This window comes from Corvus cornix, chromosome 1 (genome assembly GCF_000738735.6).
Source record: "Corvus cornix cornix isolate S_Up_H32 chromosome 1, ASM73873v5, whole genome shotgun sequence".
Lineage (NCBI taxonomy): Eukaryota > Metazoa > Chordata > Aves > Passeriformes > Corvidae > Corvus > Corvus cornix.
Genome location: NC_046332.1, coordinates 112440461 through 112466444, shown reverse-complemented (window position 1 = coordinate 112466444; position 25984 = coordinate 112440461). Strand labels below are relative to the sequence as shown.

The 25984-nt window shown below is 42.4% G+C and overlaps 1 long non-coding RNA gene across 3 annotated transcripts in view; it reads left to right on the top strand.

The window, feature by feature from the left end:
* LOC104686245 overlaps positions 1 to 25984 on the top strand; it is a 126037-nt gene that overhangs the window by 60032 nt on the left and 40021 nt on the right. For 2 of the 3 annotated variants that reach the window (XR_002044267.1, XR_002044266.1), the window contains exons 3-4: positions 16250 to 16350; positions 17635 to 17742. This is a non-coding gene — a long non-coding RNA (uncharacterized LOC104686245). Of the gene's footprint in view, positions 1 to 16249; positions 16351 to 17634; positions 25933 to 25984 lie in introns of those variants that run through there. The other variant, XR_751318.4, reaches the window with a different exon arrangement.

Sequence of the window (25984 nt, the reverse complement as noted above, 5' to 3'; positions counted from 1 at the left end):
TGGGCAGGCAGTGGTGAAGCAGAAGGAGACAGTGGCCACCTGAGGATGGTCAAGGAGCGTGTCCTGGTGAGGAGATGGGTGTCAGTCCCCCTGTGCTGGGCAGGTTTGAGCACTGTGGGAAGAGAAGCCCAGCCCAGCACCCATGTTTGACTGGCATGGTCAGGGTACCACTGGGCACAACTTCCTTTCCTTTCTGGCCAACAGGCATGAACTCAAAGGGAAGTTAAAACCGTTTGAGGGACACCAAGTCTGGATGGAGTTCATGGTGATGACAGGCCCTTTGGTGTTAGTCCTGGTGCCTCCCATTGCCAGGCTCAAGTGCCTCCTCCAATGGACCCCTCTGGTCCTGGTCTTCCTGGACAGAGCAGTAGCCAAGTGGCCCCTCTTCTGAGTCAGTTCTGTGATCCCCTCATGCTAAGAAGGCCAGACTGCTTTCATGTGGGTGTGTAGGTGTGCTGTGCTGGCACTGCGTCACCGTGTCACTGGCGCACTAGGCTCGGAGGCCATGGGGCAGAGGTGTTACCTATCCAGTCCCTCTACTGTGCTACCACGTGCTTGATCTCTTGCATGCTGAACTCTGTTCCCTGCCCTGCTCTTGTCATCTTCTTCTGTTTTACAGGCAGGCTGTTAAGGGCTGCATCCTTTGTGGAGTGCTATCCCTGCAGAGTCTACTCACAGACTGCTCTTGAGTGCTTTCAGACTAGATTTTGGCCAGTGAGATAGATTTTGTGGAATGCTGAACTTTGTACCCTGCCTTGAACAGCAGACTATGGCTGTACTCCTCTTCTGATTCTCTTTTTACTAAAATGTTCAGTATGTAAATCCTCTTACCCCATTTTACTGATGTCTCAGGTGCTGGCAGTGGGGCTGGAGCTGAGCTGGATCTTTCTCAGTCCAGAAGATTTCTGGAAGCCTCACTGTCCCTTCTGGGGGTGCCAAAAAACTGATGCCTGACGTGGCCACCTAAAACACAGAGACTAGACAAGAATAAGAGAACAAAAGTAGGTATTTATTTGAAGGGCCTTCAAAGGTACACCATGGGCAGTCAAAAGGCTACACCCAAGATGGACCCTGGGTCACGGGTTCTTCACCCTTTTATAAGTTTTGTCCATTTGGATATCAGGGTTAGTTCTCCAATTATAACTTCAGTTAATGATGTAATTTCTCCAAGTTTACCTCCCCTTCTTAGGATTTTAGTTTACACATTTTGGGCCTAGGACAATCTAGGTGTCCTTGGAGAGCAAACTTAGAGAGGTTTGTTATGTCTAACCAGCATGAGAGAGCAGCAGCTAACAGGCCACATGAAACTTCAGAGTTACACACTAGACAGTACAGGATTTGAAAAATATAAAAGTTAAAACCTAAGGCATCATTACCATCAAAAACATGTTCTGGCTTACTGTAAAATGCCTAAGGGCAGTACTGAATTCATCCTTATGTGATCTCTGATGGTAGGGGGCTTTTTATTAATGGTACTCATGCCCCTCCATTCTTGCAAAACCACAGGAAACTATTTAGTTTGACAGGACTTTCAAAACATTATGCTGCCATTTGCTTTCTTCACATAATCATTTGCTTTTTTTAGGATCACTGTTAAAGGTGGCATTCACCCTGACATTCTACAGTGGCTGTTAAGTTTGTGCACAGGGTAATTTTCCTTCAGTCCCTATATATAACAGAGCAATTGACCTCTCCAGCCCCTCTTTTAACTTCTGCCTTGGAGGTAGAGCTAAATTTTCACTCCCTGCAGGAGATGAATTGAATTTCTTTGGGGATACTGTTGGGGTTGGACCCTGCTCCCAGAAAGTCATCTTCAGCCCCTTCAGTCTCCACCAATGTTGTTTTGTCCCCAACCAATAAGTGCCTCTCTCCCCAGACAAAAACAAGAATTTCACAAAATTTTAACCCCAAGGACACTTTTTCTACCCCAGCTCTGTATTGGTTCAACATGTTATTTTTTCCTCCACTCATCCACTTCCTGTGGTGCCTACTTAAGGTAAGACTGGCCCTGTAAAACTCAGGTCAGACAAGCTTGCCTTCTTCTGCCTGTAGATCTTTCCTCAAACCTAACAAGACCATAGCCAAGACCAGAGATTTGGGTACCTACATTCAGCTGGAGGTTAAGATGCCCCTTTTTTTGCTCAGGTTGGTTGTCTGCTCCTCTCCAGGCACAGTGCTGTCCCCAGCTCCATCAGAGGACTCCCTTGAATGGTACCATCCCCTGGGTTGCTCATCACATGCTCTCCACACATTTGTAAACTCCTCCAGTGCCCTCATGTAGTTCAGGCTTGTTAGGTTGCTTCCCACTGCATAGAAGAGTTATTTCCTATATTCACTCATAGCTGGGAAGCATAAACATTCAGAAGCAAAACATTACTCAAAGTCATAAGGATAGAAGGCTGCAGTTGTAAAATCTTGTGTGGAGAAGCCCATTTTGTCTCGTGAAGAGCTCTCAGGCACCATATCAAGCTCGTGTTTTGCTAGAGGAGGCATCATCTGAAACAGCAGCAGCCAAAAGGCATTGATTCGTTTCATTTATTTTTAACTTTCCCATTGAAATGCCTGAGGGGGGGAAAAAAAGAAAAGGAAATCACTCCCTTGGAGAGCCCTTCAGCTCTGGGAAAGATACCTGCTGCAATCTAGAAACAAGCTTGTTCAGGGGACAGCCAGGCCAAGCACTGCCCGGGGGGCTCTAGTTTGTTCTTCCTTTATTTATTTTGACCATGAGCACAGCCACCTCTTTCAAAAGCTGTTGCTGTGAGTTTGGTTTTCGGTTTGGGTTTTGGTTTTTGGTGTGGTTTTTTGGCTGGTTTTTTTTTTTTTTTTTTTGAGGAGAGCTGAGCAGACTCCAGTCATGGGGGTGGAACACAGCGAGAGCCGGGAAAGCCCGAGCCTGGGCAGCCTGGGCTGCGTCAGCCGGCCGGTCACAAGGATGCCTGTCATGTGCTGCTGCTCCTCACACAAAGATCCCTTTCTTTCCATGCCCGGTGGGTTCTCCATCAATGAGAGGACCTTGTCCTACAAACAGAAATCAAACGTCCGTAATTGCAGTGTCGCTGATAAAACATGACTTCTTTACCAATTTGTACAAGCACTTTGACCTCCTGCCTCGGTGCAACAGACTTCGAAGATTGTTTTTGGTCTCTGGCTCTTTTTAAGGCTGTGCTGGAAATACTGTAGGGAAAGTTTATTTGCGGGGTATTTTTGATCTGTCTCAAGCAAAAAGCTAAGCTCGTGCACTTACAGTCAAAATTGCACTGAATTGTCTGGAGTGACTGCTAGCTCTAAAAAAAAGATGGATTTCAGGTTATGGTTTACTTTTTGTTTAAATTTAGAACTGCTTTTGCATGAATAACTAGTTTTATGTGTTTTCAACAAAAATGAGAACAAAATTTCTGCTCCACACAGATTCCATTCCTAAAAAAATGTGAAAAACTTAAGAAGGTTGAAAAGAAAAAAAAAATCAATGCTGAATAGCATAGCTGAGCAGCTGTCTTATTTTTTTTCTTTCCTAAATTGAATTATTGCTATAACTGTTCTTTCTAAGTTAAGATCTCACTGGGGGAAGGAAGAAAGTTTCTAGGTTTCCCAGCAGGGAAGTCTTTAACAAGAAGTTAATGTAGGATAATGAAGGGGTCAGGAAAACCGTAAGCATGAAGGGATTGTCCAGGAGGCTGTGCAGAGAGGAGTGCAAATAAAGATGCTAAATAGGAGTGGAAATGTGCAGCAAGCCTTTTGAATTTTAACCAAGCTCTTCATGCCACAGCACATCACCCTGGGCACAGCAATCAGCAGCACCCATGGTCAGCGTCCCAAGTTGTCACAGAGAAGGAAAATTTCTTGTTCACGTGTTCATCTTTAAAGGGAAATACCTTACAAGTGACAGGATTTAAAGTCTAGAAGATACATAGGAAGACAATGCTGTTTAAACACAAAGCTCAACTGAAAATCGAGAGAAGGAGGTATTTTTGGGATTCTGGGATTATGCTTGAAGTTCCTAACGTTTAACTCCTACAACAGGGAAGTAGAACAAATTAACTGGGCTAGCAGACCAGTTAGATTTGCTGTTGTTTTTAAGTCAATAGGTCACTTCCCTGGGTTAGGGGTTGTGCTCTGCCAAACAGCAGGATTTTCTAGCTGGTCCTGTATTGATGAGAAAATAACTCTCAGAATCTGTGGTGCCATAGGTCATCAATACAATAAGAAATTATTATGTTCTTCAATACTGAAAAACCTCTGCCTTTAATATTCTTAGAATATTATATTGTTTTTCAAATATACTACATATTTTTTCGAATATATTAAAAACCTATCTCAGCCAATTATTTTTGCAAGGACAAAGGGATTTGCAATCACACAAGGGATTTTATAGACATTATCTTCTGAATTCCACATGAGAAGCTGTGTACTAACTGAGCTGGTAGTTGATTCAGATTTAGTGACTAGAGTGGGATTCTGCCAGTTAGGTCCCTGTAGGGCCAGGCTTGGATACTCAGAAGTGTTACAGCCATGGAGACTATTTCATCCTGCTGATGTAGGTACCTCTCTGGTCTGTATAGTTGTGTTTGCATTGATAATCCCTGACAGTGAAATAGCTTGCCAGCTTTAAACAGTGCACAGGATGGATGAGACACAGCATGAGTAGCACCGAGTTCCATGAACAGATCCGTGTTGCCGAACAGCATTATTAGCAACAGAAAAAATGCTATCTCATCTACCAGTTTCAGGAGATTTTATTGTTCCCTGGTAGGATAAGAAGACTACATGTTCCTTATTTCAGAGAGAAGTGTTTTTTATCTCTGAAATGTCCTCACTTCTCAAAAAGCAGATGTCACAGGCTGAAATACTTAAACACTGAGGAAAATGACAGATCTCCCCTTTCCTTCTGCCCTCAGCAGAAATGAGGTTTTGGCTACCTACTGGCATTTTTTTAGGAATTATGCCTGCTCAGTTATTTATTTTTATATTGCTGCAACTTTTTTTCCTGATTCCTGCAGAAATGAGGCTTATGCAATCCTGCTGCATGCGCTTGTATCTTCGTCACTTCCACACCCCCGAAATGTTTTGAACCTATTGACAAATTTCAACCCATTGATCTCTCAAAGAAATCAAGTTCCTACAAGCTTTGGGAAGATAACCTGCTCACAGAGAGGTTGGCTGCAGTGTGAACAGGCACTATTTCAGACAGAGGCAAACCCACCTGTAGGAAAAGTGCTTATTTATAAACACCTGTCCATGGGGAGAATTTCAGGGAAACCTTGTTCCTTCTTTGAAATGAAGTCAATTGAGTTTGAGTTCAGCAGCCAGACTTCAATGTGCTGATCTCCACAGCATGTGGGGATACTGATTTGTAGTAATGATTTACCACCTTAACTGCATTTAAAGCTAATGATTTTAAAAATCATTTAATTTTTCATTTCCTCTCCTTTTCTTTCGCTTTTTGTAAAGAACCAAAGACTGCCCAATAGCCTGCCTCTTAAGACCAAAACTTTATGCCCATCACCCTAGAAGTCAACCCTTGACCTTTAACACTGTCACTTTTCTCTGTGGATTCTCTGAGGTTAAAGTTACAGAATTGCCGAAACAGATAACAGAGTGCAGAAGGCTGAAAAGTGACTGGGACGAACCTCCAGGGACAAAGTTAATCTGTTGGAGCATTTCCTGTGTGTACTTTGAAACCCCTCAATTTAATGTGATCAAAGCATGAGCCGATACGTTCCAGCTCCCTACTGAACAAACAAATTTGCTGCTTATCGTTGTTGCCACCTCAGCCTTTAATTTACTTTACTTAGTAAGCCAGTACACGTTAAATGAACAGCCTGGTTACTACAAATGCTGGGTGCTGCTCTCCAGAAAAGGCTGCAGTTTTCCTGACCTGATATAGCTCAGCACATCACAGACCCTGTTTTTCCCCACAGTCTCAATGTAAAAGGAAGCTTAAGCCATACACAGCCAGTGTGGTCAACAGTGGCCTCTAAGGGACCACTAGATCCATCAGCATCCACTGGATTATATTTCAATATCTTGGGATTCTACCTTTCTTTTTCATTCAATTCCTACAGGGCATATGTGGACCAAGAAAATAAATGGTGGTGCTTTCAAAATGCATCAGTTAATTCACATTAACATCTTTCAAAGCACATATGGATTAACAGATCATTTTAAATGTCATTTTTTTTTTGGTCAAAAGCTGTAACTAATACTTTTTTTGATGGTCTGGTAGTTGGGATTTTTTTTTCCCAAAACATATCTTTACTTAAGTTAGTGATAACAATAGTAAAGACTAGTGTGAGGTGTTGCATGAAGGGAGCATGGCCAGACAGCCTGGCTTGTGTATGATAATGAGCTAAAGTGGCTGCTTTCTGTTTTTAAACCAAGTCTAAAACATTTTCATAGTTTTCCACTTACTTAAATCCACTGGCCCATATTTTCCAGCATATTTGCCTTTCCTTATTCTCAGGGAAATCGAGTCCAACAATTTGATTTCCATGTCAACTCTTCTTCAGTGCTTCTCTGTGTCTACAGAACCCCTGAACTAGGAAATTACTCCTGTCCCTCTAAGGTATATGTTTCTTGGTCCATCATGCAAATATTGAAATATTCTGGGCTACAGAAAACAATCAGTCAATAAATCAACCCCTTGAACCAACCTTCCTTCCAGAGCAATGCTAGAAGGGAACTTCACTCGATACAGATAGTTACAGATATAACCTACTCTTCATCCAAATCACGGCTGCCTTTGGCAGTTTCTTTCCTTCTTTCAAGTAAAAATGACTTCTTCAAACATTCTGCAAGCTCAGATATTAACCATAATCTGTTTTTATTCTACTTCTGTGTCATCACTCATTGAAACTGCAAAATGCTTAGACAATGTAAGTAATGATGGAAAATTTCTAAAAAGGTGCGGTGCAGTGACACGTCTCCTCTTGGAATTAATGGGACATGTGTGATGCTCTCCTGCACAATTCCCTGAGTGTTATTCAGAGCCTTGTGAGCATCTCTGTAGGAAATGACAGGGCAGCCAGCCACATATGGCAGTGTCTGCTGACACAGATCAGTCTCCACAAACAATTCAATAACAAACGTATCATGTCTTTCCCCATAATAACCACAGACTAGTTGAGTTTAAGGGTTTGTGAAGATTGTAGGTGATCTTTTGGTTTTGATGGCATGTAAGAGTCTTTCAAATCCATAAAACTCCTTCTCAATGTGGACTTTTATGGATTGCTTTATTCCTCCATGTTATTAATTTAACCAGGTTAAGTGACTTATTTTTCCACCTAAATGAAAACAGTGCCAGACACAGAAAACTCCTTGCCTAAAAGATGAGCTAGCATGAATGAATTACTTGCATTCTTGGGTTAGCTTTAATGAATTAGCTGTAACTTTTGCAAGATAATGGAAGATTTATCGTTTTGCCAAGCTGGTTTCAAATTTGTCAAAGGAAACCTAAGTGTAACTATTTGCCATTTTCAAGAACAAATTTAGGCAGCAGAGTTGGCTGGGAAATGTTTCCATGCTGCTCTGGGATGAAGCAGATCTCTAAAAGTATTCTCCAAATAGGGAAAAGAGCAAGTTTATTCTGGACTAGGTGGTAGCCTGGTGCTTGCTTTTCACATTGGGGTTATTGGAGAAACAGATTTAAATCCTTCATTGGCTTGGTCTGGGTTTCTCATGCCAGGAGGGATTCCCCTGACACCACTCCATCAGCTGCTCTGTGATGGGTCTCCTTAAATATCTCTGGCCATGTAAGTTGCTTGTGCTTCTCCGAGAGATGTTGTCTGTGTGGGTTTGAGCACTGCTCTACCATGAGGGAGACTCAGATGCATGCCCCTGAGTATTTTTAATTTATAAAAAGTGGAAACTTCTCTGGTGGATGGGCTTGAAGAAGATGCCTCTTCCTTTCTATCAAATGACACTGGTGAAGAGAAGACTTAATCCTGAAATTGAAATCCCTACATCAGCTCCAGTAGCCTTGACACATATTGGCTCCTAGAGCAACACAAGCTGTTATTTGTACAAAAAGTTTCATTTAACATCTATATTTCCATAAGAATCACTGGTTTTTTTAACAAGTCAACATTTTGGAAGAAAAGATATTTTATAGAAATTTCCAAAGCAACTCTAAGGAACAGGAGGCCAAAGGACTGGTTCTTTGGGCTGCTCTGTGGACTCTCACTCAGACCTCTAAAAGCTTCATCTCTGTGACTCCTCATCCCAGCTGCTCTTGGCATAACTAATCATGGAAAACCACAGCTGATGCTATCTGGAACATGCTGCTAATGGCTGCAAATGCCCTCACAGGTATTCCTGTCTGTGCTGAAGCAACCAAACAAATCAGGGCCTCTAATTGAGCAGGGCTGCATGGAGGGCAGCAGCCGAGAGGCGACAGTGACCCATGTGTGGAGCCCTTACACAGCTAGTAATGACTTTTTAAAGCAGAATGGAAACAAAATATTTAAAATCCCCCACAAAGGAGTCCCATAAGCTGCTCAGCTGTACTGGAGGCCCTGTCTCAATGGAAGTCTGGTTGGATGGTTGGGAAGTAAATTCTGCACACCCCTGGTTACTAAAGGAACAGGAGCCAGGATTTGTGAGCCTGGTTTGCTCCTTAGTCCTCCTCTTCTGGATGAATATTAGTTATACTTTTCTAGACAGTTTTGTGGGTAGGTAGAGACAAAGGAGAAAGTAGTCAGGAGAACAAAAATCTATATATTTCTGTGACAAGGCCACCTGCTTGTGTCTTCTCAAGGTGGTGGCCTCACTGTTTGTACTGCTTCTCTTTTCCTCTACAGACAGCCAGTGCTTCATACATCTACAATTTTCCAACCAGGAGTTATATTAAATTCAGACACCAGTTTTAGCCTTCAAAAATTAATCTTTGCAAAGCATCTATGTCAGGAAAACTGCTGCCCATTAGTAGGAAATTATTCAGAAAAAAGAAAACAAATTTCTTATTTATGTGAGAAACTTCTCTACAATTAAATACAGATATAGGTCAGCAAAATAAGTTCTTTGATCTATTGCTACAAGAAATCAATGTAAATATGTTTCCTGATAAGGGCTGCTACAGCAGAATTGCATTTTACAAACTGCATAGTGTGCTATTATTCAGGAAATGTGTTCACTGATATACATGCCTCCACTCAGCCTCATGGCTGAAAGGTTTGCTTTTTCTCATATTATAGTTCTTGCACATTTTTAGATAAGGTGATTAAACTCATGAAGGCATGGAAGAGAGTACAAATAGGGAAAATTGGTTCTAGAACATACACAACCATTATTGAAACAGAGACCAGTTGATTGTTTTCAAACAAACGTAGGTTAGTAACATTTGAGATTAAACTGCAAGGCAAATATTAAGAGGGGTTAATTTATACTGTCAACTCTGACTATTCTGGGTTTCATCCTTTTGCTAGAATAGATGAGAGCATGACTCCACCACAGCTGTAAAAAGGCTTGTTCTTCATGGAGTTTTGTCCTGTTTCAGGGAGAACAGCACTCACCGTAGAAATTGAGCCCCCCCAGAGCTTCCACAAGCTGCTCACTGAATGCTGGTAGTACTGAATGCTCAACAGTTCCTTATCTTGGGGCAGATTTGTCCTGGGCTTTAGTGGGATTGCTGGTATGGGAAGATGAGAATGATCACAGTGCTGTTAGAACTCCAGCTGTGATTCCCTATTTACCAGGGATGCTGCCGTAATAATGAAGGGAATCCAGGTAACTCCTTTCAAGGTTTGTAATCCTACCTGAGCAATGCCTGCTGGATAGAAATTGTTCAGCTAGGCAGGACTGAGCTTATTAAATATGGTCTCAGCATGAAAATATGTATATGAGTGTACAGGTTTAAGCAAAGCCATCTCATCAGATTTAATATGGGGGATATGAAAAGACCATTGTCTAGTTAAAAACAAGAGTGTCAGGGAAGTGCTTGCAGTATTATTTCTTTGTTTTGGAGAGCAGATGGCTGAGCTATCAGAAGCAGAACACTGCAGAAGGATGGGAAGAGCAGGAGTGCATCTCTGTGCTCTGGTTACAGAGTCTGGGATTTGACTACTTGTGGGCTGCTGTAAAGTTCCACTTTGCCCAGGCATGGTTTTCATGACAGGGTAAACAATCCTCTTCAGGCTTGAGTGGGATGTCCACCATCCTCATGGTCTGTAGTAGGCAGCAGAGGAAAAAACAGTTGGTTGTTCCCGAGAGAGAGGATGTGGTTCTGGGTTCATGGCCAGAGTAGGAGGCAGTTCCCGCATCCTGCCTTATCGCCGGCTTCTGGAGCCAAGCGTGATGCTCTGCACATCGTGTGCTTGTCATAGAAAAACAATTTCTACAGCTGTCTTCCCTGCAACAGCTTCAGGACAAGGCCTTCCTGGGACAGCCTGAGGGAAGCTCTTGCTTTTTCTTACAGGAGGTGTAATATGCAGTCACATGAGGACAGCCTGAAATAAAAATGAAACTGAAATCTGATTTGTCTTTGTCTGGTCGTTTTGGAGGAGTAATGGGAACCATCAACATCTGGTTTGGGATTTAAGTGAGCCTTATTCTGTTCCATGACTTTACTGCTCCTGACCTTTCTCCTCAAGGTATCTCCCTTCAGTTCTTTGGGAACCAGTACCTTTGTGTGAGTGTGAAATGGGGACAGTAATACTTGCCTTTCTTCTTAGTTCACTTGGAGATCTACTGGTTGAAAGCATTTGGTGGGACAGTCTAAGTTCCTGATGGCAGTTCAGACTGTGATCATGTTCTGCAAAGCTAGAAATGGTTGTTGCTGATGTTGTCTTGGTGTGGTTATAACTCCCAGATTGTGCAGAAAAAACCATCTCCTTAGAGATATGTAGGATTGTCAATGCCATAGTAGTTAGAAATTTAGCTTTATCTTTTTCTCTCTTCATTTCTTCTTTTTTTTACTTTTAAAATATGTTGGAATATTGAATAAGACAGGGGAAATAAATCTATGAAAGAATGCATTAGGAATATATTTTAAGCAGATACCAGGAAACTACAATGTTCATGGTGCCCACAGAGTCTCAATTTGGCTGTTCTGGGATGGTACAGTCTCTAATTACATGAACAAATATCATTTTTGAAGTCATATGATATAAAAATATGGACAATTTAAAACCTTAGGCAAAAAGTCCCACCAGTTACGTTACACTTACTCTGCTTTGTTGTCCTTGTGGGTATGACACTCATTTTCTACAAGAGTTCATTGACAATACAGGGGGTCTGCAAGTGAGCTCCTGACTGCAGTGCTTTCCTGAACAGAGATAGATGTATTAAAATTTTGAAAGGCTTTTCTCGCTCAAGCCCATGAAGGTTGCTAGCAGGGGCCATAGCTGGAGAGCAGAGGCCCTTGGCTGGGAGGAGGATGTCCCATCACTATTAGAAGAGCAAGGCTTATCCTTTTCAGATTTCTGAAGAGAAATCTGAAGAGAAATCTGGAAGGATTTCAGAAGAGAAGTATGTAAAAGAGGAATAGCCTGACCCAGACAGAAAATTGTATTTCCAGTCTGTGTGAGGGCATCTAATCTGAGTCATCCTACTTAGGAATGAGAAACTTAAAGTAAGGCTATGGATACTAAAAGATAAGGCTGTTGAAAAGATACCTGAAAAGCATGAAAAGAAATTAGGTGTCTCCTTCAGACATGCATCAGGCTTTCCCTCAATCGCTTCCCCAGCAGTATTACATGGAGAAATTCCCCCTTCTGTACAAGCATTTTTCTAGTGGTTAAAGACATTAATGAAGTCTGAGACAGACCTTTAAGTCCTGTTTCTTGACTGCTCCTAATAGACTGCATGAATTCAATCACATAGTTTTACATCCCTGAGCTTCACCTTATATCTCTGTAAGATAGATACCTCATACAGCCTTGTTAGGACAGACTTCATGTGAAACCAGCAAAGATTTGCTGGGGGAAAAAAAAAGTGTGCTGTAATCATAACATATTGCAGTTATTATCTTTTGCCATTAAAAGAATTGTACTTTTGCATGTGAGAAAGGGAAGAAGGAAAGATGCTCATTAGCAACTTCCTTCCTCAGGCTCTGAGCTTCCAGGGGCTCCTCTCTGGGAAGAGTGAGCACAGCTGCAGTCCCATGGCAGCCTCAGCTGATGGAACAGCTGCCTCTGCAGTGCAGTGCTACCATCTTCCCCTCTCCCACAACCCCGCTCCATCCCCTGCACTAGCCTGGATGTTCTCTGCTCCTTTGTAGAGTCATTTTGAGGTGTTAATATGGAAGAAATCTACTTGTGACCTTTTGTTTGTACGCATGAGGAAGGCTTTGAAGTGTGGCAGGACACCCAAGGTGCCCTGAGGTGCTGCAGGAGAGGTGCAGGGCTGTGGGGGAGGACAGCAGAAGCGGCTGTGGTGCCAGAACACACACTGACTGAGGCTGCCAAGGAGTCACAGCCTTTCCCTTCAAGCCAGAGGTTCCTGGTGTGATGGAAGCTGCTGCTGAGACTGCCTGACTTCCACAGAGCTCCACAAACACCAGTGTTGCCCTGACTGCTGGGGAAGTGTGAGAATGAAGAGAAGAGGAACGAAGATGTTGTAGAATGGGATTACAATAAAGAATTACAGTAAGAGAGAGAAATAGGAGTCTGGGAGTACCATGGAGAAAATCTGTTTCATGGCTCTGCAAAGTTGGCCAGACTGGGATTATTAGGAGACGTTTATCTAATAGTCTGGATACACCACTTTCCCATAGTAGAAAGTGCCTGATTTGCTCACCTCTTAAACTCTGCAGCAAGTTCTGATTCTTCCTTTCTCCCTAAGAAGGGATGAAACAGAATTAATAAAGGTTGAGAGAAGGGCAGCAAGGATGAATGGAGGTACAGAGCACCTCACCCTTTTCTAAGGGGGAGAGGCAAAACAGAATAATCACCCTGGAATCTGGAAAAGAGACCTGGCAAGGGCAGAGAGGGGCTGTTGGCTTGTGGTCCTTCATGGGACTGTGAATGATGTGGTTGATGGGTAAGAAGAAAGTGAAAAGAAAGAAGTGTTTCACTATTACTTGCTGAAAAGGGGGGTGAACACCCTGACAAGTTATAAGGACAGGATGATTTAGGTTGAAAGGAATCCCTGGACATAATCTGGTCCAAACCTCTCTCTAAGCAGGGCCAGCTTAGCTCAGGATTTGTCTTCCTTGGGTTTGAATGTAGGATGCAGATCCTACAGCCTTTCTGGGCAACCTCTTCTGGTGCTACCAGACTGAAGATCAGAAGCACATTAAGAAAGTGATTAATGCATTGCATGATCATTGGACGTGTTTTACTCATAGGATGCTATGGAGTGGAAAGTCTGAATTGCTTCATATGATGACCAAAACACAAAAAGAAAAATGCTTCCAGAGCTACTAAAACTGTGAGCACGACGTCTGAGGCAGCAGGTTGAGACAAGGTGGGAACATGATTCCCACTACAATTTATTTGTCCTCCTCTGCCCTGACACACCTACTACTGACTACTGTCAGAGATCAAGTATTGGTTTTGATGGGCCTTTGGTCCACCCAGCATGATGGTCTTTGGTCTGATCAGTGGGTGACCCAAGCCTGCCAACACATCAAGCAGGGTGAAAATGGATTGGAGCTCTTAATGCTGCCTTCAGTTTTCACAGGACAGCTGCCCAGGGAGGTTCGGACCTATTTCCATCAAGCATTAAAAGTTGGTTTCATAACATGTATTTTTCTGTCAAACTTTGTGAATAAAACAGTGCAGGAAGATGTCGTGACTAACGCGAAGCTTTTTATTCAGGCAGCAGATGAAGTGGGTTAGTTTTAGAAAGGAGTAGGAGTCAGAAGAACATTCAGCTTAAGCAGACAGACCAACCCTGGTTAAACTGAAGGGAAAAGCAGTGACACTGAGTCCTGCATATCTGATGTGAAAGACTAGGAATACAATACTGGATTTATTGTTCGGGTTATACATTATCCCAGAAAACTGTGGTTTTATAGTGGTGACATCTGACCACTTGCTATCAAGAGATAACTTGAAAGGGCTGCACGATAGGAAAGCTGTTCTTTTCTTGTTGCAGTTATTTTTATTGACAAGCTTTCAGACACCATGAAAGAGTCCACTGGTACTCAGCAGCAAAATACTGTTCACAACCAGCCAGAGGAAGACTGAAGGCATGAACAATGAAGCAAATGAATACCCTGCTGCCTCTCTGCACACATAGCTGTCTGTTCAGCCTTCAAAAATCAGTAAATAAAATCCACAGATGTTTGGATTCAGAGATAAGATGATTCCTCAGTGCAGGGACGTCTCCCATTTTTTGGATGCAATATACTGCGCCTTGCAGGAGCGGTGCTTCTTTCTGCAGTGTGTCTGCTGCAGCCGAGCCCCCTCACACTCACATCAGACCCCTGCTTTTCCCACTCACAGGAGCTGATAATCTCTTTGTTGCAGAAACATTAATTGATTGCTCAGGGGAAAAATACATTGAGAAGGAGTGCAATGCTTTATTTATAGGTTAGTTGTTGCTTTTCCTCCTGTAAAGTGCTTTCACTTCTGGTGGCTGATAGTTAAGGAGAGCAATGGTGTGATCACAGGCAAAAACTTTCTGGTGACTCTGTCTTCTTGCCCTAATTTGTGCTGTTTGCAATGCAGAGCTCAGCTGCACAGGGAAGCTCTACACCAGCTGGGGTGGTGTCCAGGGCTCAGAATGGCACAAACCAGGGGCTCTGCAGGGCACAAGGGCTCAGCAGGCAGGTCCCAGGCAGGGGATGAGCCAAGGGACCTGTGACAGGCGCAGTGCCTGGATTTGCAGCTCCAGAGGCTTAGTGTTTCCAGGAGTGCCATGGCTGGGACATGGTGGATGGGCAGGTGGAGTGAGCTCAGCCAGGTGTCACCACAGACACCAGCTACCCCAGATCACCCAGGGTCTGAGTCTATGAGCAAAAAGACACCCTCGCTTCCCCTCCACATGCACTTGCAGGAAAGGAGGAAACCTACCCTGTGCCCAGTGGGGCTCCACTTCAGATGAGCAGCTCTGGAGCCAGGACTTGTCCTGGATGGTAAAGAAAGGGCAAGCTGGATACCCAAGCCTGCACATTGCAAAGATGGGGAGACAATGAACATGCACACTATTTTGTTTTTGCAGCATGTATCTTACCCAAGCCTTTATTTTCAGGGATCTCAGTTAGAACAAGAGAAATAGCAAAGCTTTTAGTAATATCAGTTTCTCTAATGACTCACCAAGTGCTACAAAGTCAAAACAGGTTGCTTGTGCTTGAAAGGTATAAAACATGTCATTTTTATGGTTACTGTACAAAACACTGCATATATGCATGGAAGGGAACATTTTAAAATCTCATAGAGCTTTTCTTTTGTGCAGCTAGAGGCTCCTTTCTCCTGTTCTTTTACTCGTGTGTTATGATTTGTATTAAGCATTATTGTTTTATCAATTAAGCAAATTTCCTCACTGCACTCTGCCAGTCAGAGTGCTGCTCCTTTATACTCCCAAAAGAAAAGAGGAATTAAGTTGAGGTACCGGTGTTCCAAAACAGTTCCCTCTCCAGTCCTCCATTGGTGTTAGAAGGGGCATCATGTTCTGTGAGCACTGGGGAATGAGTAATAACTGCATCTGACCTCCAATAAAGACCTGCAAGTCCATCAAATGTCTGTTACATAATGCTATTTTCGACAACATTAATACACCTACATTTCTTTAATGTCTTTCATTCCAAATGAAATTTCACCACCATAGTGGAAAATGTGCCTTTACTTTTGTAATTATACAAGATTTGACAAGAAAAATATCCCTTTCAGCAAAGTCTGACAGAAAAACAAAATTCCAAGGAAGTAGAATATCTTCTAGTGCAATTAGAGATTTTTGCAAAAAAACTTTTGAGGGAAATACTCTTATTTCTTCAGAACAAGACAGCCATTTTAGGATTTTTCATTAGTTTCTTAATCTCTCCTCCCTTTTAAATTTTTTTTTTTTTTTACATTTTATTTTAAGGAACAGGGAGCATCCAGAATTATCCAAGCCCCTAGAGGATATAAAAGAATATAAATAGTAGCATGTGATATTTCCTTGGGTGGAGAACAATTCTTGTACATCACATTCCTTTTGCAAGTTAGGGTATGCCTCTGCTACAGCACCTGGGTGGATCCTGAGGTGGCTGATCCACACCAAACTCCCACTTCCAGAGCAGCACCTCTACCCAGGCCCCCACAGCTGGCATGGAGCTCACTTGGGTGTGAGCTGCAGACAAAGGATGCTCAAGACATCCCTGTGTTGTTTTTAGAGCTGCCTGAAATGGACTCTGAAGGGAGTTTGATGAGTTGAAGCAGCAATGCATACAAGAAATAGCTCACATCCTTGACATCCTGGTTCCTTTGTACAAAGGTAAGTTACAAAATCCCTGTTAGGACTCTGCAGGTGGAATGGTCTTTTCCCTCCTCTTTCTTCATGCTGGGGAACTGTGCCAACTGGTTACTCAGGGAATTTGTCCTTCTTACCATGCTGGTTATAAGATGAGGATTTCTTCATGAAGACTGTCTTGAGGGTGGGGATGAAGTCCAAGTTTAACCACACTTTTCCCTTGCACCACTGGCTTCACAAGGGCACTTACCCTCCCTTGGCCATGGAGACAGGTGGAGGTGCATCATTCCCATATGGAACTGTGGAGAAAGATTCCATGGGGTTTTTTCTACACTGTTGCTCTGTGACCTGCACAAGCTGTTAGAAAAATGGAAAGAGTTAAATGTGTTGGCTTTTGGGAGTGGCTTCCCAGCTTGGTGCAGGTATTTCCCTCCCAACAGCTCAAAAAATGGCAATTCATAGAACAGGATGCACATTCCTTTTTGCTCTCTGCTCATTAAAAAATCAGTGATGACAGACATGATCCCAAAGTCTCTGTTCTGTGCCTTGCCATGGCTCTGGCCTTACCCCAAGCAAGAGGGCTTGGTGCTGGTGAGTATCAGGACACATCTCCAGGGCCCAGCCACACATTGTAGGGGTGGAAGGAAGAGCTCTGAATGGCTCTTTGACCCTCCAGTCCCTACTCTTGTTTATGTTCTCGTGTGGTCAGAGAAACCTTCGACTAAAGCAGTCTTCAAATTCTGGGAGAAATGTGCTGATCTATGTCTCGTGCAATGCCACAGACTGGGGACAACCCCAGCAGGGAGGAGTTCTACAGCAGGGTGATGGAAAGGTAGGCTTGTTGCCCATGGATGGCTGATCTGCACCCCAAACTTCCATGACTGGCCCAGTAACTGCTCTAGGCTCTTGCAAAGGTGGCTTGCATGTCCTCCTCCAGGACTACTGAGCTGCTCTGCTTCTTCAGGATTTTTAAATTTGGGTTTCCCCACAGCCAGACCTTTCTCAAGCTGCTTAGCTTTTTTTTCCTAGTACACCCACATAATTACTCCAGCACAAAGAGTGGGCTTGTGAAGCAGCAGCATTTTAAAAAACCGCAAACTCTGATCTCAAGGCAATCTTTCCCTCCCACTTCCTCCCCCTTTAAGCAGGGGTGTCAGCCGTGCTGTTTCTTTCAAACTTTCTCTGAGTCATCTCATCAAGCAGCTTGTAAATACTTGAATGCATCCATCAATGTCAAGTCAAAGTAAGTAACTAGCAGCATATGCTGTGCAATGGACTTTCCCTTACTCACATTTCTCTCATTTTCAGGGATGCAGAGAATTCAGGGGTGACCCTATCTCCCCATACGATCAGCATGCACACAGAGATGTCATCAGAGATGTAGTTTCATCATGAGAACAGGACACCAGAAATAAGGTGAGCTGCTTAAATTCAAGAAGGCTTCAACTCTTCTGAAACTCCCACTGCTGTATGATCCAGAGTGGAATGCCTTCATGTAAGATGCTCCATTCATTTCGTCCTAAAACCAAGAAATTAGAGACTCTGAGGAGCTGCATTACCAGCACGCCTTTGAGAATTTGAGGATGTGTCATTGCTAACCATTTTGGACCAGCTGGTCACAGCATTATGAACTGTTGCTAGAAAAATATTATGTTTTCATATTACAAGGGTGTAATTTGCTGTGTCATCGCTGCGTACTAAAATCTAAAAGGCAGAATGTGATTCAGAGGGTGCATGGAACACAAACCACCTCCTCAGAAGGCAAAAATCTCTGCTGAAGAGCAGCAATGCTCCCAAGTATGACTGATAAACGTGAGTTTTGTCGTGAGCTAAATGGCAAAATATGGACCCTGCACCAAGGCTTTGCTCAGCATGGTGCATAATTCCCTGATTTGTCTGCTAGCAGGCTGGTTTATGGTAATGAAATCATGGCAGTGGGAAGAAAGAAAAAGTCTTGCAAAATTTCTGAGTTATTCTCTCCAGATGGCTTGGAAGGAAGGTCTGGTGTCATCGTGATATTTGCCTAATAACTCTGAAATGATCAGTTGAGGTGGATGAGTGTACTCTCAAATAAGTACATGTGTGGAAATATGCTCCTCCCCAGCCCTTCCACCCAGACAGGTTGGTTATGTGTGAAAATCACATTATGAGCCAGGAACTCAAGCTTAGTGCTACCTTATGAAGTAGACTAGGGGAAAACTGGCTGAGTAAGAAGAATGTTATACTGCAAAATGGGAGGGAAGGTGTCCTGAATACTCTTCCTCCTCTCTGCTCCAGCCCACAGCAAGAGCTGGGCACAAGTCCTGCTCTGAGGGGCATCTCACTTGTATCTGTTATGATTTTAAAACATAAGGCATTGAGATCTCTTTTTAAATTCAGTGCCCTGACAGAGTAAGGTACTGGTCAAGGTGACTATGGATGGTAGTACTGACCCACAAGCAATTTTTCCCTGCCATGACCTAGGGACATGTCAAGGGTTGCCCTTCCCTCTTTTTTTCTCAGGGAGTGCAAGTTAAAAATCAGGATAATTGCACAGCAAAAATGCTTTCCATCTCACTCCTTTATTTACTTTTTTTTCATGATTTCCTTCCACTCCCAGATGAAGGAATGTAGGCTGTTTGAAGAGCTGATCTGCTCGGGTGGGGCATTAACTTAATTTGAAGCATTGCTGAATATTTAGTCATGTTCTGTAGGAGTATTAGAATCAGAAAATTCTTGGATTCCTAACAAACTCTGCACGTGTACACGATCTCCAGAAAGAGAACAAGTGTTTAAAAACAAGGCTCTGTACACAATTCTGAAGTAATTTAAATATAAAATATATATATATATAATTTAAGTTAAAAACATCTTGCAGTACTACATTACTGACAGCTGAAAGTCAGACACCAACTGTGATGGCATAGATCTGTAAAGTGCTTTAGGGAAAAATTACTAACTGGTATAAATCTGATTTTAAAATAAAGATAGCAGAAAGAGAAGTTTGAGTTAATTTAAGTAGGAACATGCCATTTACAAACAGAAGTCTCTTCCCATGGTCAAAGTGGTCCACCAATGGTGGTTTAGCAAGGTAGCTCTCTTCTTTTTAAATCCATTAGCTTGTGCTGTGGGATGTGGCACCTTGCTTTTGTGACTTGCATCTTCTAATTGGGACATTTCCAAAGTCTGCTAATGGCTGTAAATGGGTCAGAACCAAGTTTCTCTTCTCTCAACGATTTTGTGTTTTCAAAAATTTTCTCATTTTGGACAAGGATGAACATGAGTGCTTAAATGAGTATTTAATGCAGGGCTTACAGAAGTGTTTTCAGTATGGAATCACTTTGTCCCCCATTTTCTCAGAGTAATAGATATACACCTTCTTTTTAGAAAAGCATGACTGCCTGTTTAGGTGATGACTTTATAGATAGGCCTGTTTCTGATCCTGCAGACTCAGACTAGAGATGGAAGTCATGCAAAGCATACTGGAGTGGTGTGAAATCAGAACTGAACATAGCATTTTCAAACCAGGCTGACTCAGAGTTCACAAACACTGGCTTCTGGCTCTTTCAGTACCAGACTTCAGAGGAAAGTAGAAATTGTTTGTAAAGCATAAATACTTTATAGTGAATACACCTGCACTGTGTGAAAAATGAGCTCAAAGCTGATAACAGATCTGAAATCAGCCTATTTATCCAACTTCCATGGATAGTTTTCCAGCTGCAGCTCCAGAGCCACAGTTGATATATAGTCATCTTAATACATCCTGGAGAGGCAGAACGAAGCAATTAGCTGCCTAAGCTCTATCAGATATACTCGCCCCTATGTGTCCACAAAACTGCTGCTGTGAAAGTCTAAACACAAACCTGGGAGTGACTCCATGCCTTATTGTTGTGTTCACAATCAAAGTGAGGCAAAGGCAGCTGCTGTGTGAAAAAACTTCCCCTGTCTTCCACTGTCAAAGGCAAATTGGCTGTCAGGTCTTAATGGTCATTAGCCAACCCCTCAGCATTCCCAGTGGCTGAGAGCAGCTCCCCCACAAAGCCACACAAGCATCACTCTCTCACACCACTTTGACTTCAGCACTGAGGTGCATCTCATGCCCTGACTTATCTTTGTACATGCTGCCTATGAATAATTCAGGACATCTCCAGACAAGTTTGCTGTTTCGGTCCAAGTGAATAAGCAGCAGTAACAAATTCGATGCAAAAGTGTAGCAACAGACTGCATAGCTAGTGCAAAGCAAGGAAGGTTTCCATGGACACAATTCTGCTCTGTTAGGAGGCTTTAAGAGAGAAATGCAGCATGAGTGGAGCAGGTTAAGGACATAAGAGAAGATGGACTGCTCCAGAGAGCAGCACCAGTCGTGTTTGCCTGGCCAGTGGGGCAGGAGTGTGTGATGAGTGAGTGGAGGCAGCTGGCAGGATAAAAGCTGTGCAATGTGCCCATCCCTGCAGTCCAGGGCTGCTCTGAGTTTTGCCAGCGTGCTGTGCCAATTAACCACTACTGGTGTGACAATGGGCTGCACTCCTGGCACTGCAGCTGTGCCACATGCTCAGAGCTCAGGTGCCAAGTCACACCATGCAGGACATGGTCACACACAGATAGACCTGTCCACATGAATCTTTTGGGAGTGTAGACACTTCGTTACAATATTGCATTGTTTTTGGGTACACAGTTTCCTGATTTTAACTTTTTTTGCCAGAAATTGTACCAACCAGCTCAGAGGCTTATGTTAGAAACAGGCAGAATTCTTGTGACAATGTGTTTGGCAAGAATAACACTCAGCAGATTTCAAGGACATTTTGACAGGAAACTTTAAGAGACATTTTCTGTGCTATAACGAGAAAGAATATCCTCCTATTAACATGTATCTAGATTTTCTCCTTGATTGTTTGCTTAATGATCCCAGCCTTGTTAGCTGCTACCAGGGAAGATCCAGCAGCTAGAACTGTGAGATGAAGAAGATGAAGAATCATGGATTTCTAAATTAGAAAAGTTCAAAGGTAGAAATGGGTAATAAGGAAATGAAAAGAAAAATCTTTGTGATCATCATCCAGACTCTAGGGGGAAATGAAAAAATCTGCTATGGATAGGAGGTACTCTCCATTCAGCCCTTCAGGTCAAAGGGTTTTCTGAAGTTTCTTTCTTTGAAGAGAGAAAGTAAAATGAGCATGGGTTTAGGAATAAGGGGGAAAGCCCTACATGTGGAATACAAATGGGAAGAGCTGGAAATGTGGTATTTGGGTCCCTGTTGGCCTTAATCAGTGTGGAGGAGAATGCAGTTCTTTGGGGAGAATGACTTTACCCTGCCAAAACTTGTCACACCTAAATTGCTTGATTGTTTCTGTTAAGCTTCTCTCTTGAACTATTTGAGTAGCTGAAAGCTGGGCCAGCTTTAGAGGTGGATTTGGGAATTTGTTGGGGTTCAGGCTTTGGACCTGTAAAGTCTTTTATTCTCGTGTGTTTCAGCACATCTTGTCTCTCCATTCCAATGTTTCCTTCAAGTTCTCTGAGCAGGGATTGTCTCTTACTGTATTAACACGTCCTCCATCTGGTATGAGGGGTCCTACTCTGGGGCAGGGGTGCCTTTCCTGCACAGAGAATATCTAACTTTTTATTTCACAACCAGCTTCTAAAGGTCTTGGTTATCTTTTATCTGTTATTTAGGTAAAGAATATACAGCAAACAATCCTATAAGTCTTTCCAGCTATCCACCAAACTAATTGAAAAAAGTCTCATTAATTTCTTTTGGGCAATTACTACGCAGTGAATAATGTAGTACGTCACTCCAAGCTCCTGTGTAACGTTTCCTTGCTTTATGGATTGTTTCCTAGCATGCCTGCAGCAGAGCTGTTTATGTTGTTTTCACTTTGTAATTTTGTGCATGAAGAACTACAATAAACATAATTAAAACCAAATTTCCCTATCTCTCCTCCTATATTTCTTCTTGTGACTCTCCTCTTTTCCTAATCTTCTTCATTCTCCTGCTTCCGTCCTCTCAAATTTATTCTTCTTTCTTTACTCTTTCTACTTTTCCTTCTGCTTCCCCTCCATTACCAGTTCTTTTCTGCTCTTTCTTTGTATTCCAAGTGTTTTCAGAGCCCTCAACGGGCCTACACTTAGCATAAGCTGGGGTTTCCAAAGATGACAAGTTTGTGGGTAGATGCCAATATGATTTGAAGCTGAAACACAATCACAAAAAAGATCTACAAACTCTTGCAAAACTGGCTTGTATAGACTCATACCTGTGAATGACTTATGAGCAGACTGTCTACAATGCTTGTATTTTCCATTTAAGGTGATCAAATGTCATCTTTCCACCATTCATCCAGCTGCCTGACTTTGTATCGATCAGTAATTTTCTTTTTAAGGAGATTTTTGCTACAATATTGAGAGCACAGCTGGGTTTTATTCCCTAAAATGTCCCTTCTGCATCTGGGTTTGTGAATGCAGTCCCTATTTCAGGGGTCAAGATTTTAGGGCTCTCCATGCTTTGTTTCTGCATGACCACGGGTCGAGCAGCTCATCCTTGATCTTCTTTCCCATCTGCAAGATGGAGATATTGACTTCTTTGTAAATTACTTGGAGTTCTACAGATGACAAAAGCCTTTACTGTAAAAAATGCTTTTTTCTTTTATTTACACTGAGAAAGCACTAAACAGTTCTTGATGAGTGTTCAGCCCTTGCTTGTAGAGCAGATGAAGGCTGACCACTGGGATGAGGGGGGTGAAGTTTTCCACAAAATTCAGCAATTCATCTGAAAAATGTGTAGAAGCTGATGAGCATTACCCAGTGGGATTTTTTTAATTACTTCTTCCTCTGCATCGCAGGAAAAGCCATCACATCTCATTATGCAGATTCTGCTCACTAAGTGGGAATAATTGGCTACAGGAATGACACCACTTTAGGTAGGCACTGTCCATGACGTTGTGACAAAAAGTGTATCCCTTTTGAAAAAGAAAGAGAAGACATCCTGACTGTGCTGAACACCAATATCAGTTCACATTTTGCTGTCTTTTCTAAGGGTCCCTGTAGCACTTGCTCAGAGATTTTGTTTGGCCACTGGTAAGGACTGTAGGATTTGGCTTTTAATGATGATGATACAAATTTCACCTTGCCATCTTTCAGAAAAGTCGTACTTGAGTTACAGGAAAATGCTCCTGCTCAGCACAGATTTTATCCTCATGAATCCTGCTCTGACAAACATAATGAAATGTGGATTAATGCTTTCATGCTAAAATGTTCTCTCATGCACCTTTGCTAAATTTACATCAAGAAAAAATGTCCCAAGGTGTGGAACAGGATCATATTTTTTCCTTACAACTACATGGCTTCCAAGTTGCTTTGAATGTTATTTACCAATGAAAGAAAAGAAGGTGAGTGCTTTCCCCACCCTTTCACCCCCTCCTCTATGCTTGTTGCTATTACAAAATACCCAGATGACGAAATGAAGTAAAGATGAAGGTAAATTAACAATAAGGGCTCTTGGGCACAACTATGAGAAGGACTTGGGAAGTACCAAGACAGCTGGGAGAATGAAATCCTATGTTTGTCAACAGCTGAAATGGGACCACTTAGGGAAGTTACCACCAACAGACACCTTGTTTTGTCAAGTACAGAATATCTGCCCTTGTAAATTACACAGTACAGATGCCTCAGTGTAGTGAGGTGCCACTAATTCTTTGATGCTCTGTTAGAAGACTCTTGGTGCATCAAATATGGCAGCGATCTTCACCTAACAAACTTTTCCAACCAATTAATTGAAAGGTTTCTTGCTCACTAGAAGGGAGGAGATAGACTTGATCCAGATTTTGTGGGAATGGGGAGACAGACTTCCCCTTGACTTTGCTGGCTCAGGCCCCTGGAGACCACTTGCATGCAAGTTTTAATGTGGATGTTCCTCACACATCTCCAATCCAACCCAGGGACGCAGCCTAAAGGGGTGACCTAGGGCTCATCTCATGCTGCACTGAGGGCAAGGCAGCTCTCTGTTTCCATTTTAATTGTGTCACTGTTAGCCAGGGCTCGCGTCTGCTTCCTCTCTCACCCCACAAAGGGAAAATGTGTGCCAAAAAACTTCCTGTTTTTCAGTGCCAGCTGGGTCGCGTGCTCGGGGTGAAGCTCATTAAGGCAATGTGTGGCACTAAAGCCGGCAGCCTCCAAGAGTGGAAACAATCAAGTTTCAGCATCCTAGTCCTGAGTGGATTCAAGTGGAAATCAGGCTGCAGAGCACAATAAGTCCAGAGACAAAACCTGAAAGAGGCAAGGCAGCCACATTTAGCAGTCTGAACAAACCAGGGGAAGTGGGCATGTGTTCCATCCAGACGGTGTAATTGTCCTTTGCTTCAGACGAAGTAGGAAGAAGAGCCTGAAACAAACTCCTAATGGAGCAAAATTGTTTATAGTCAGAGGAGTTTGCCTTCTTTCCCACAGTATGAAGGGGTTGTCCATTTGGGCAACCCTTTTCTGGCTGATGGAGCCAATGTGCATTATAAAAGCATTATCCCATTAATTAACCTTCTAAAAAATAAACCATTTCTTGACAAAAGCACACATCTGTGTCCTTGCCACACTTTCCAGTACTTCATATTCCTCAGCTGCGATATCTCTCCCTCCCTCTGTTGCACCTACCTTTTTCTAAGCCCTTTCAGGCCAAATTGTTTGAATAATGCTGGTCATTTTGTCCTATAAGGGCTTATTTTTCTCCCAGAGCAGGTTACAGGGCTGCTATGTCTAACTCCAATCTCCCACATGGAATAAAAGACAAAGAAAAGCTGTCTAGTGTTTCATTCTCTCTCTGTTCTTGGTGGCTAAAACAAGATTTCATAATAATGTTTATGTTTAGAATTTCTGCAGTAATAAGCAGATCGGTATCAGTGTGTATGCAGTTAAGTTTAAAGAGCTGTTAATAGACAGTTGGATGGCTTAGGAATTTAAAACCTTCATTACTATGTCATCAGTTCAAAGCCAACTCAGTTTACCAGGGATCCCTGATAGCATCAGTCTCTCCTTCCCAGATGAAGCAGGTATGCTTGTCCAAACTTGGAATTGCATTGCAATTCCACAGAAAAATCAGTAATTGCAAACTTTTTATTCCACAATTACCTACTAAACAACATTCTGAAAAATGGTATTTTTAAAAATTTCAATGCTAGTTGTAAAATTTCATTTGGTCTGCAAAACACTGATAAACAGCCAAGATTAAAAATACGCCAAAAAGTAGAATGATGTAACAATAAATCTTTTTTTTTAAAGAATGAATTCTGAAAATCTGTATTATAGTTATGATCAAGAAAGTATATATCCTATAATAATGTGTCATTTTTGTTACTTTCTCAAGGGGAAATAATTATGAAAGATTCTATTTTGATTTTTTTTTAAATAGGAAAATACATCTGTTGTAGCTGTTGGAGGTAATTTTGGTTACTGTGCTTTGAATGTCCTTCTGATATTGTGTGTGTACAAATGCCTCATGAAGAACGGAAGGGGGAGAGCTGGCTACTTAGAGTATTCCATTTAGGATGTCCTAATAATTTGTTAACGACCTTGGAGTCATTTTCCAGAGCCGCCAGTTGTGATCTTGCAAATGGATTAGGACAAAAAGGTAGTGAGGGAAGGAAGGAAGGAAGGAAGGAAGGAAGGAAGGAAGGAAGGAAGGAAGGAAGGAAGGAAGGAAATA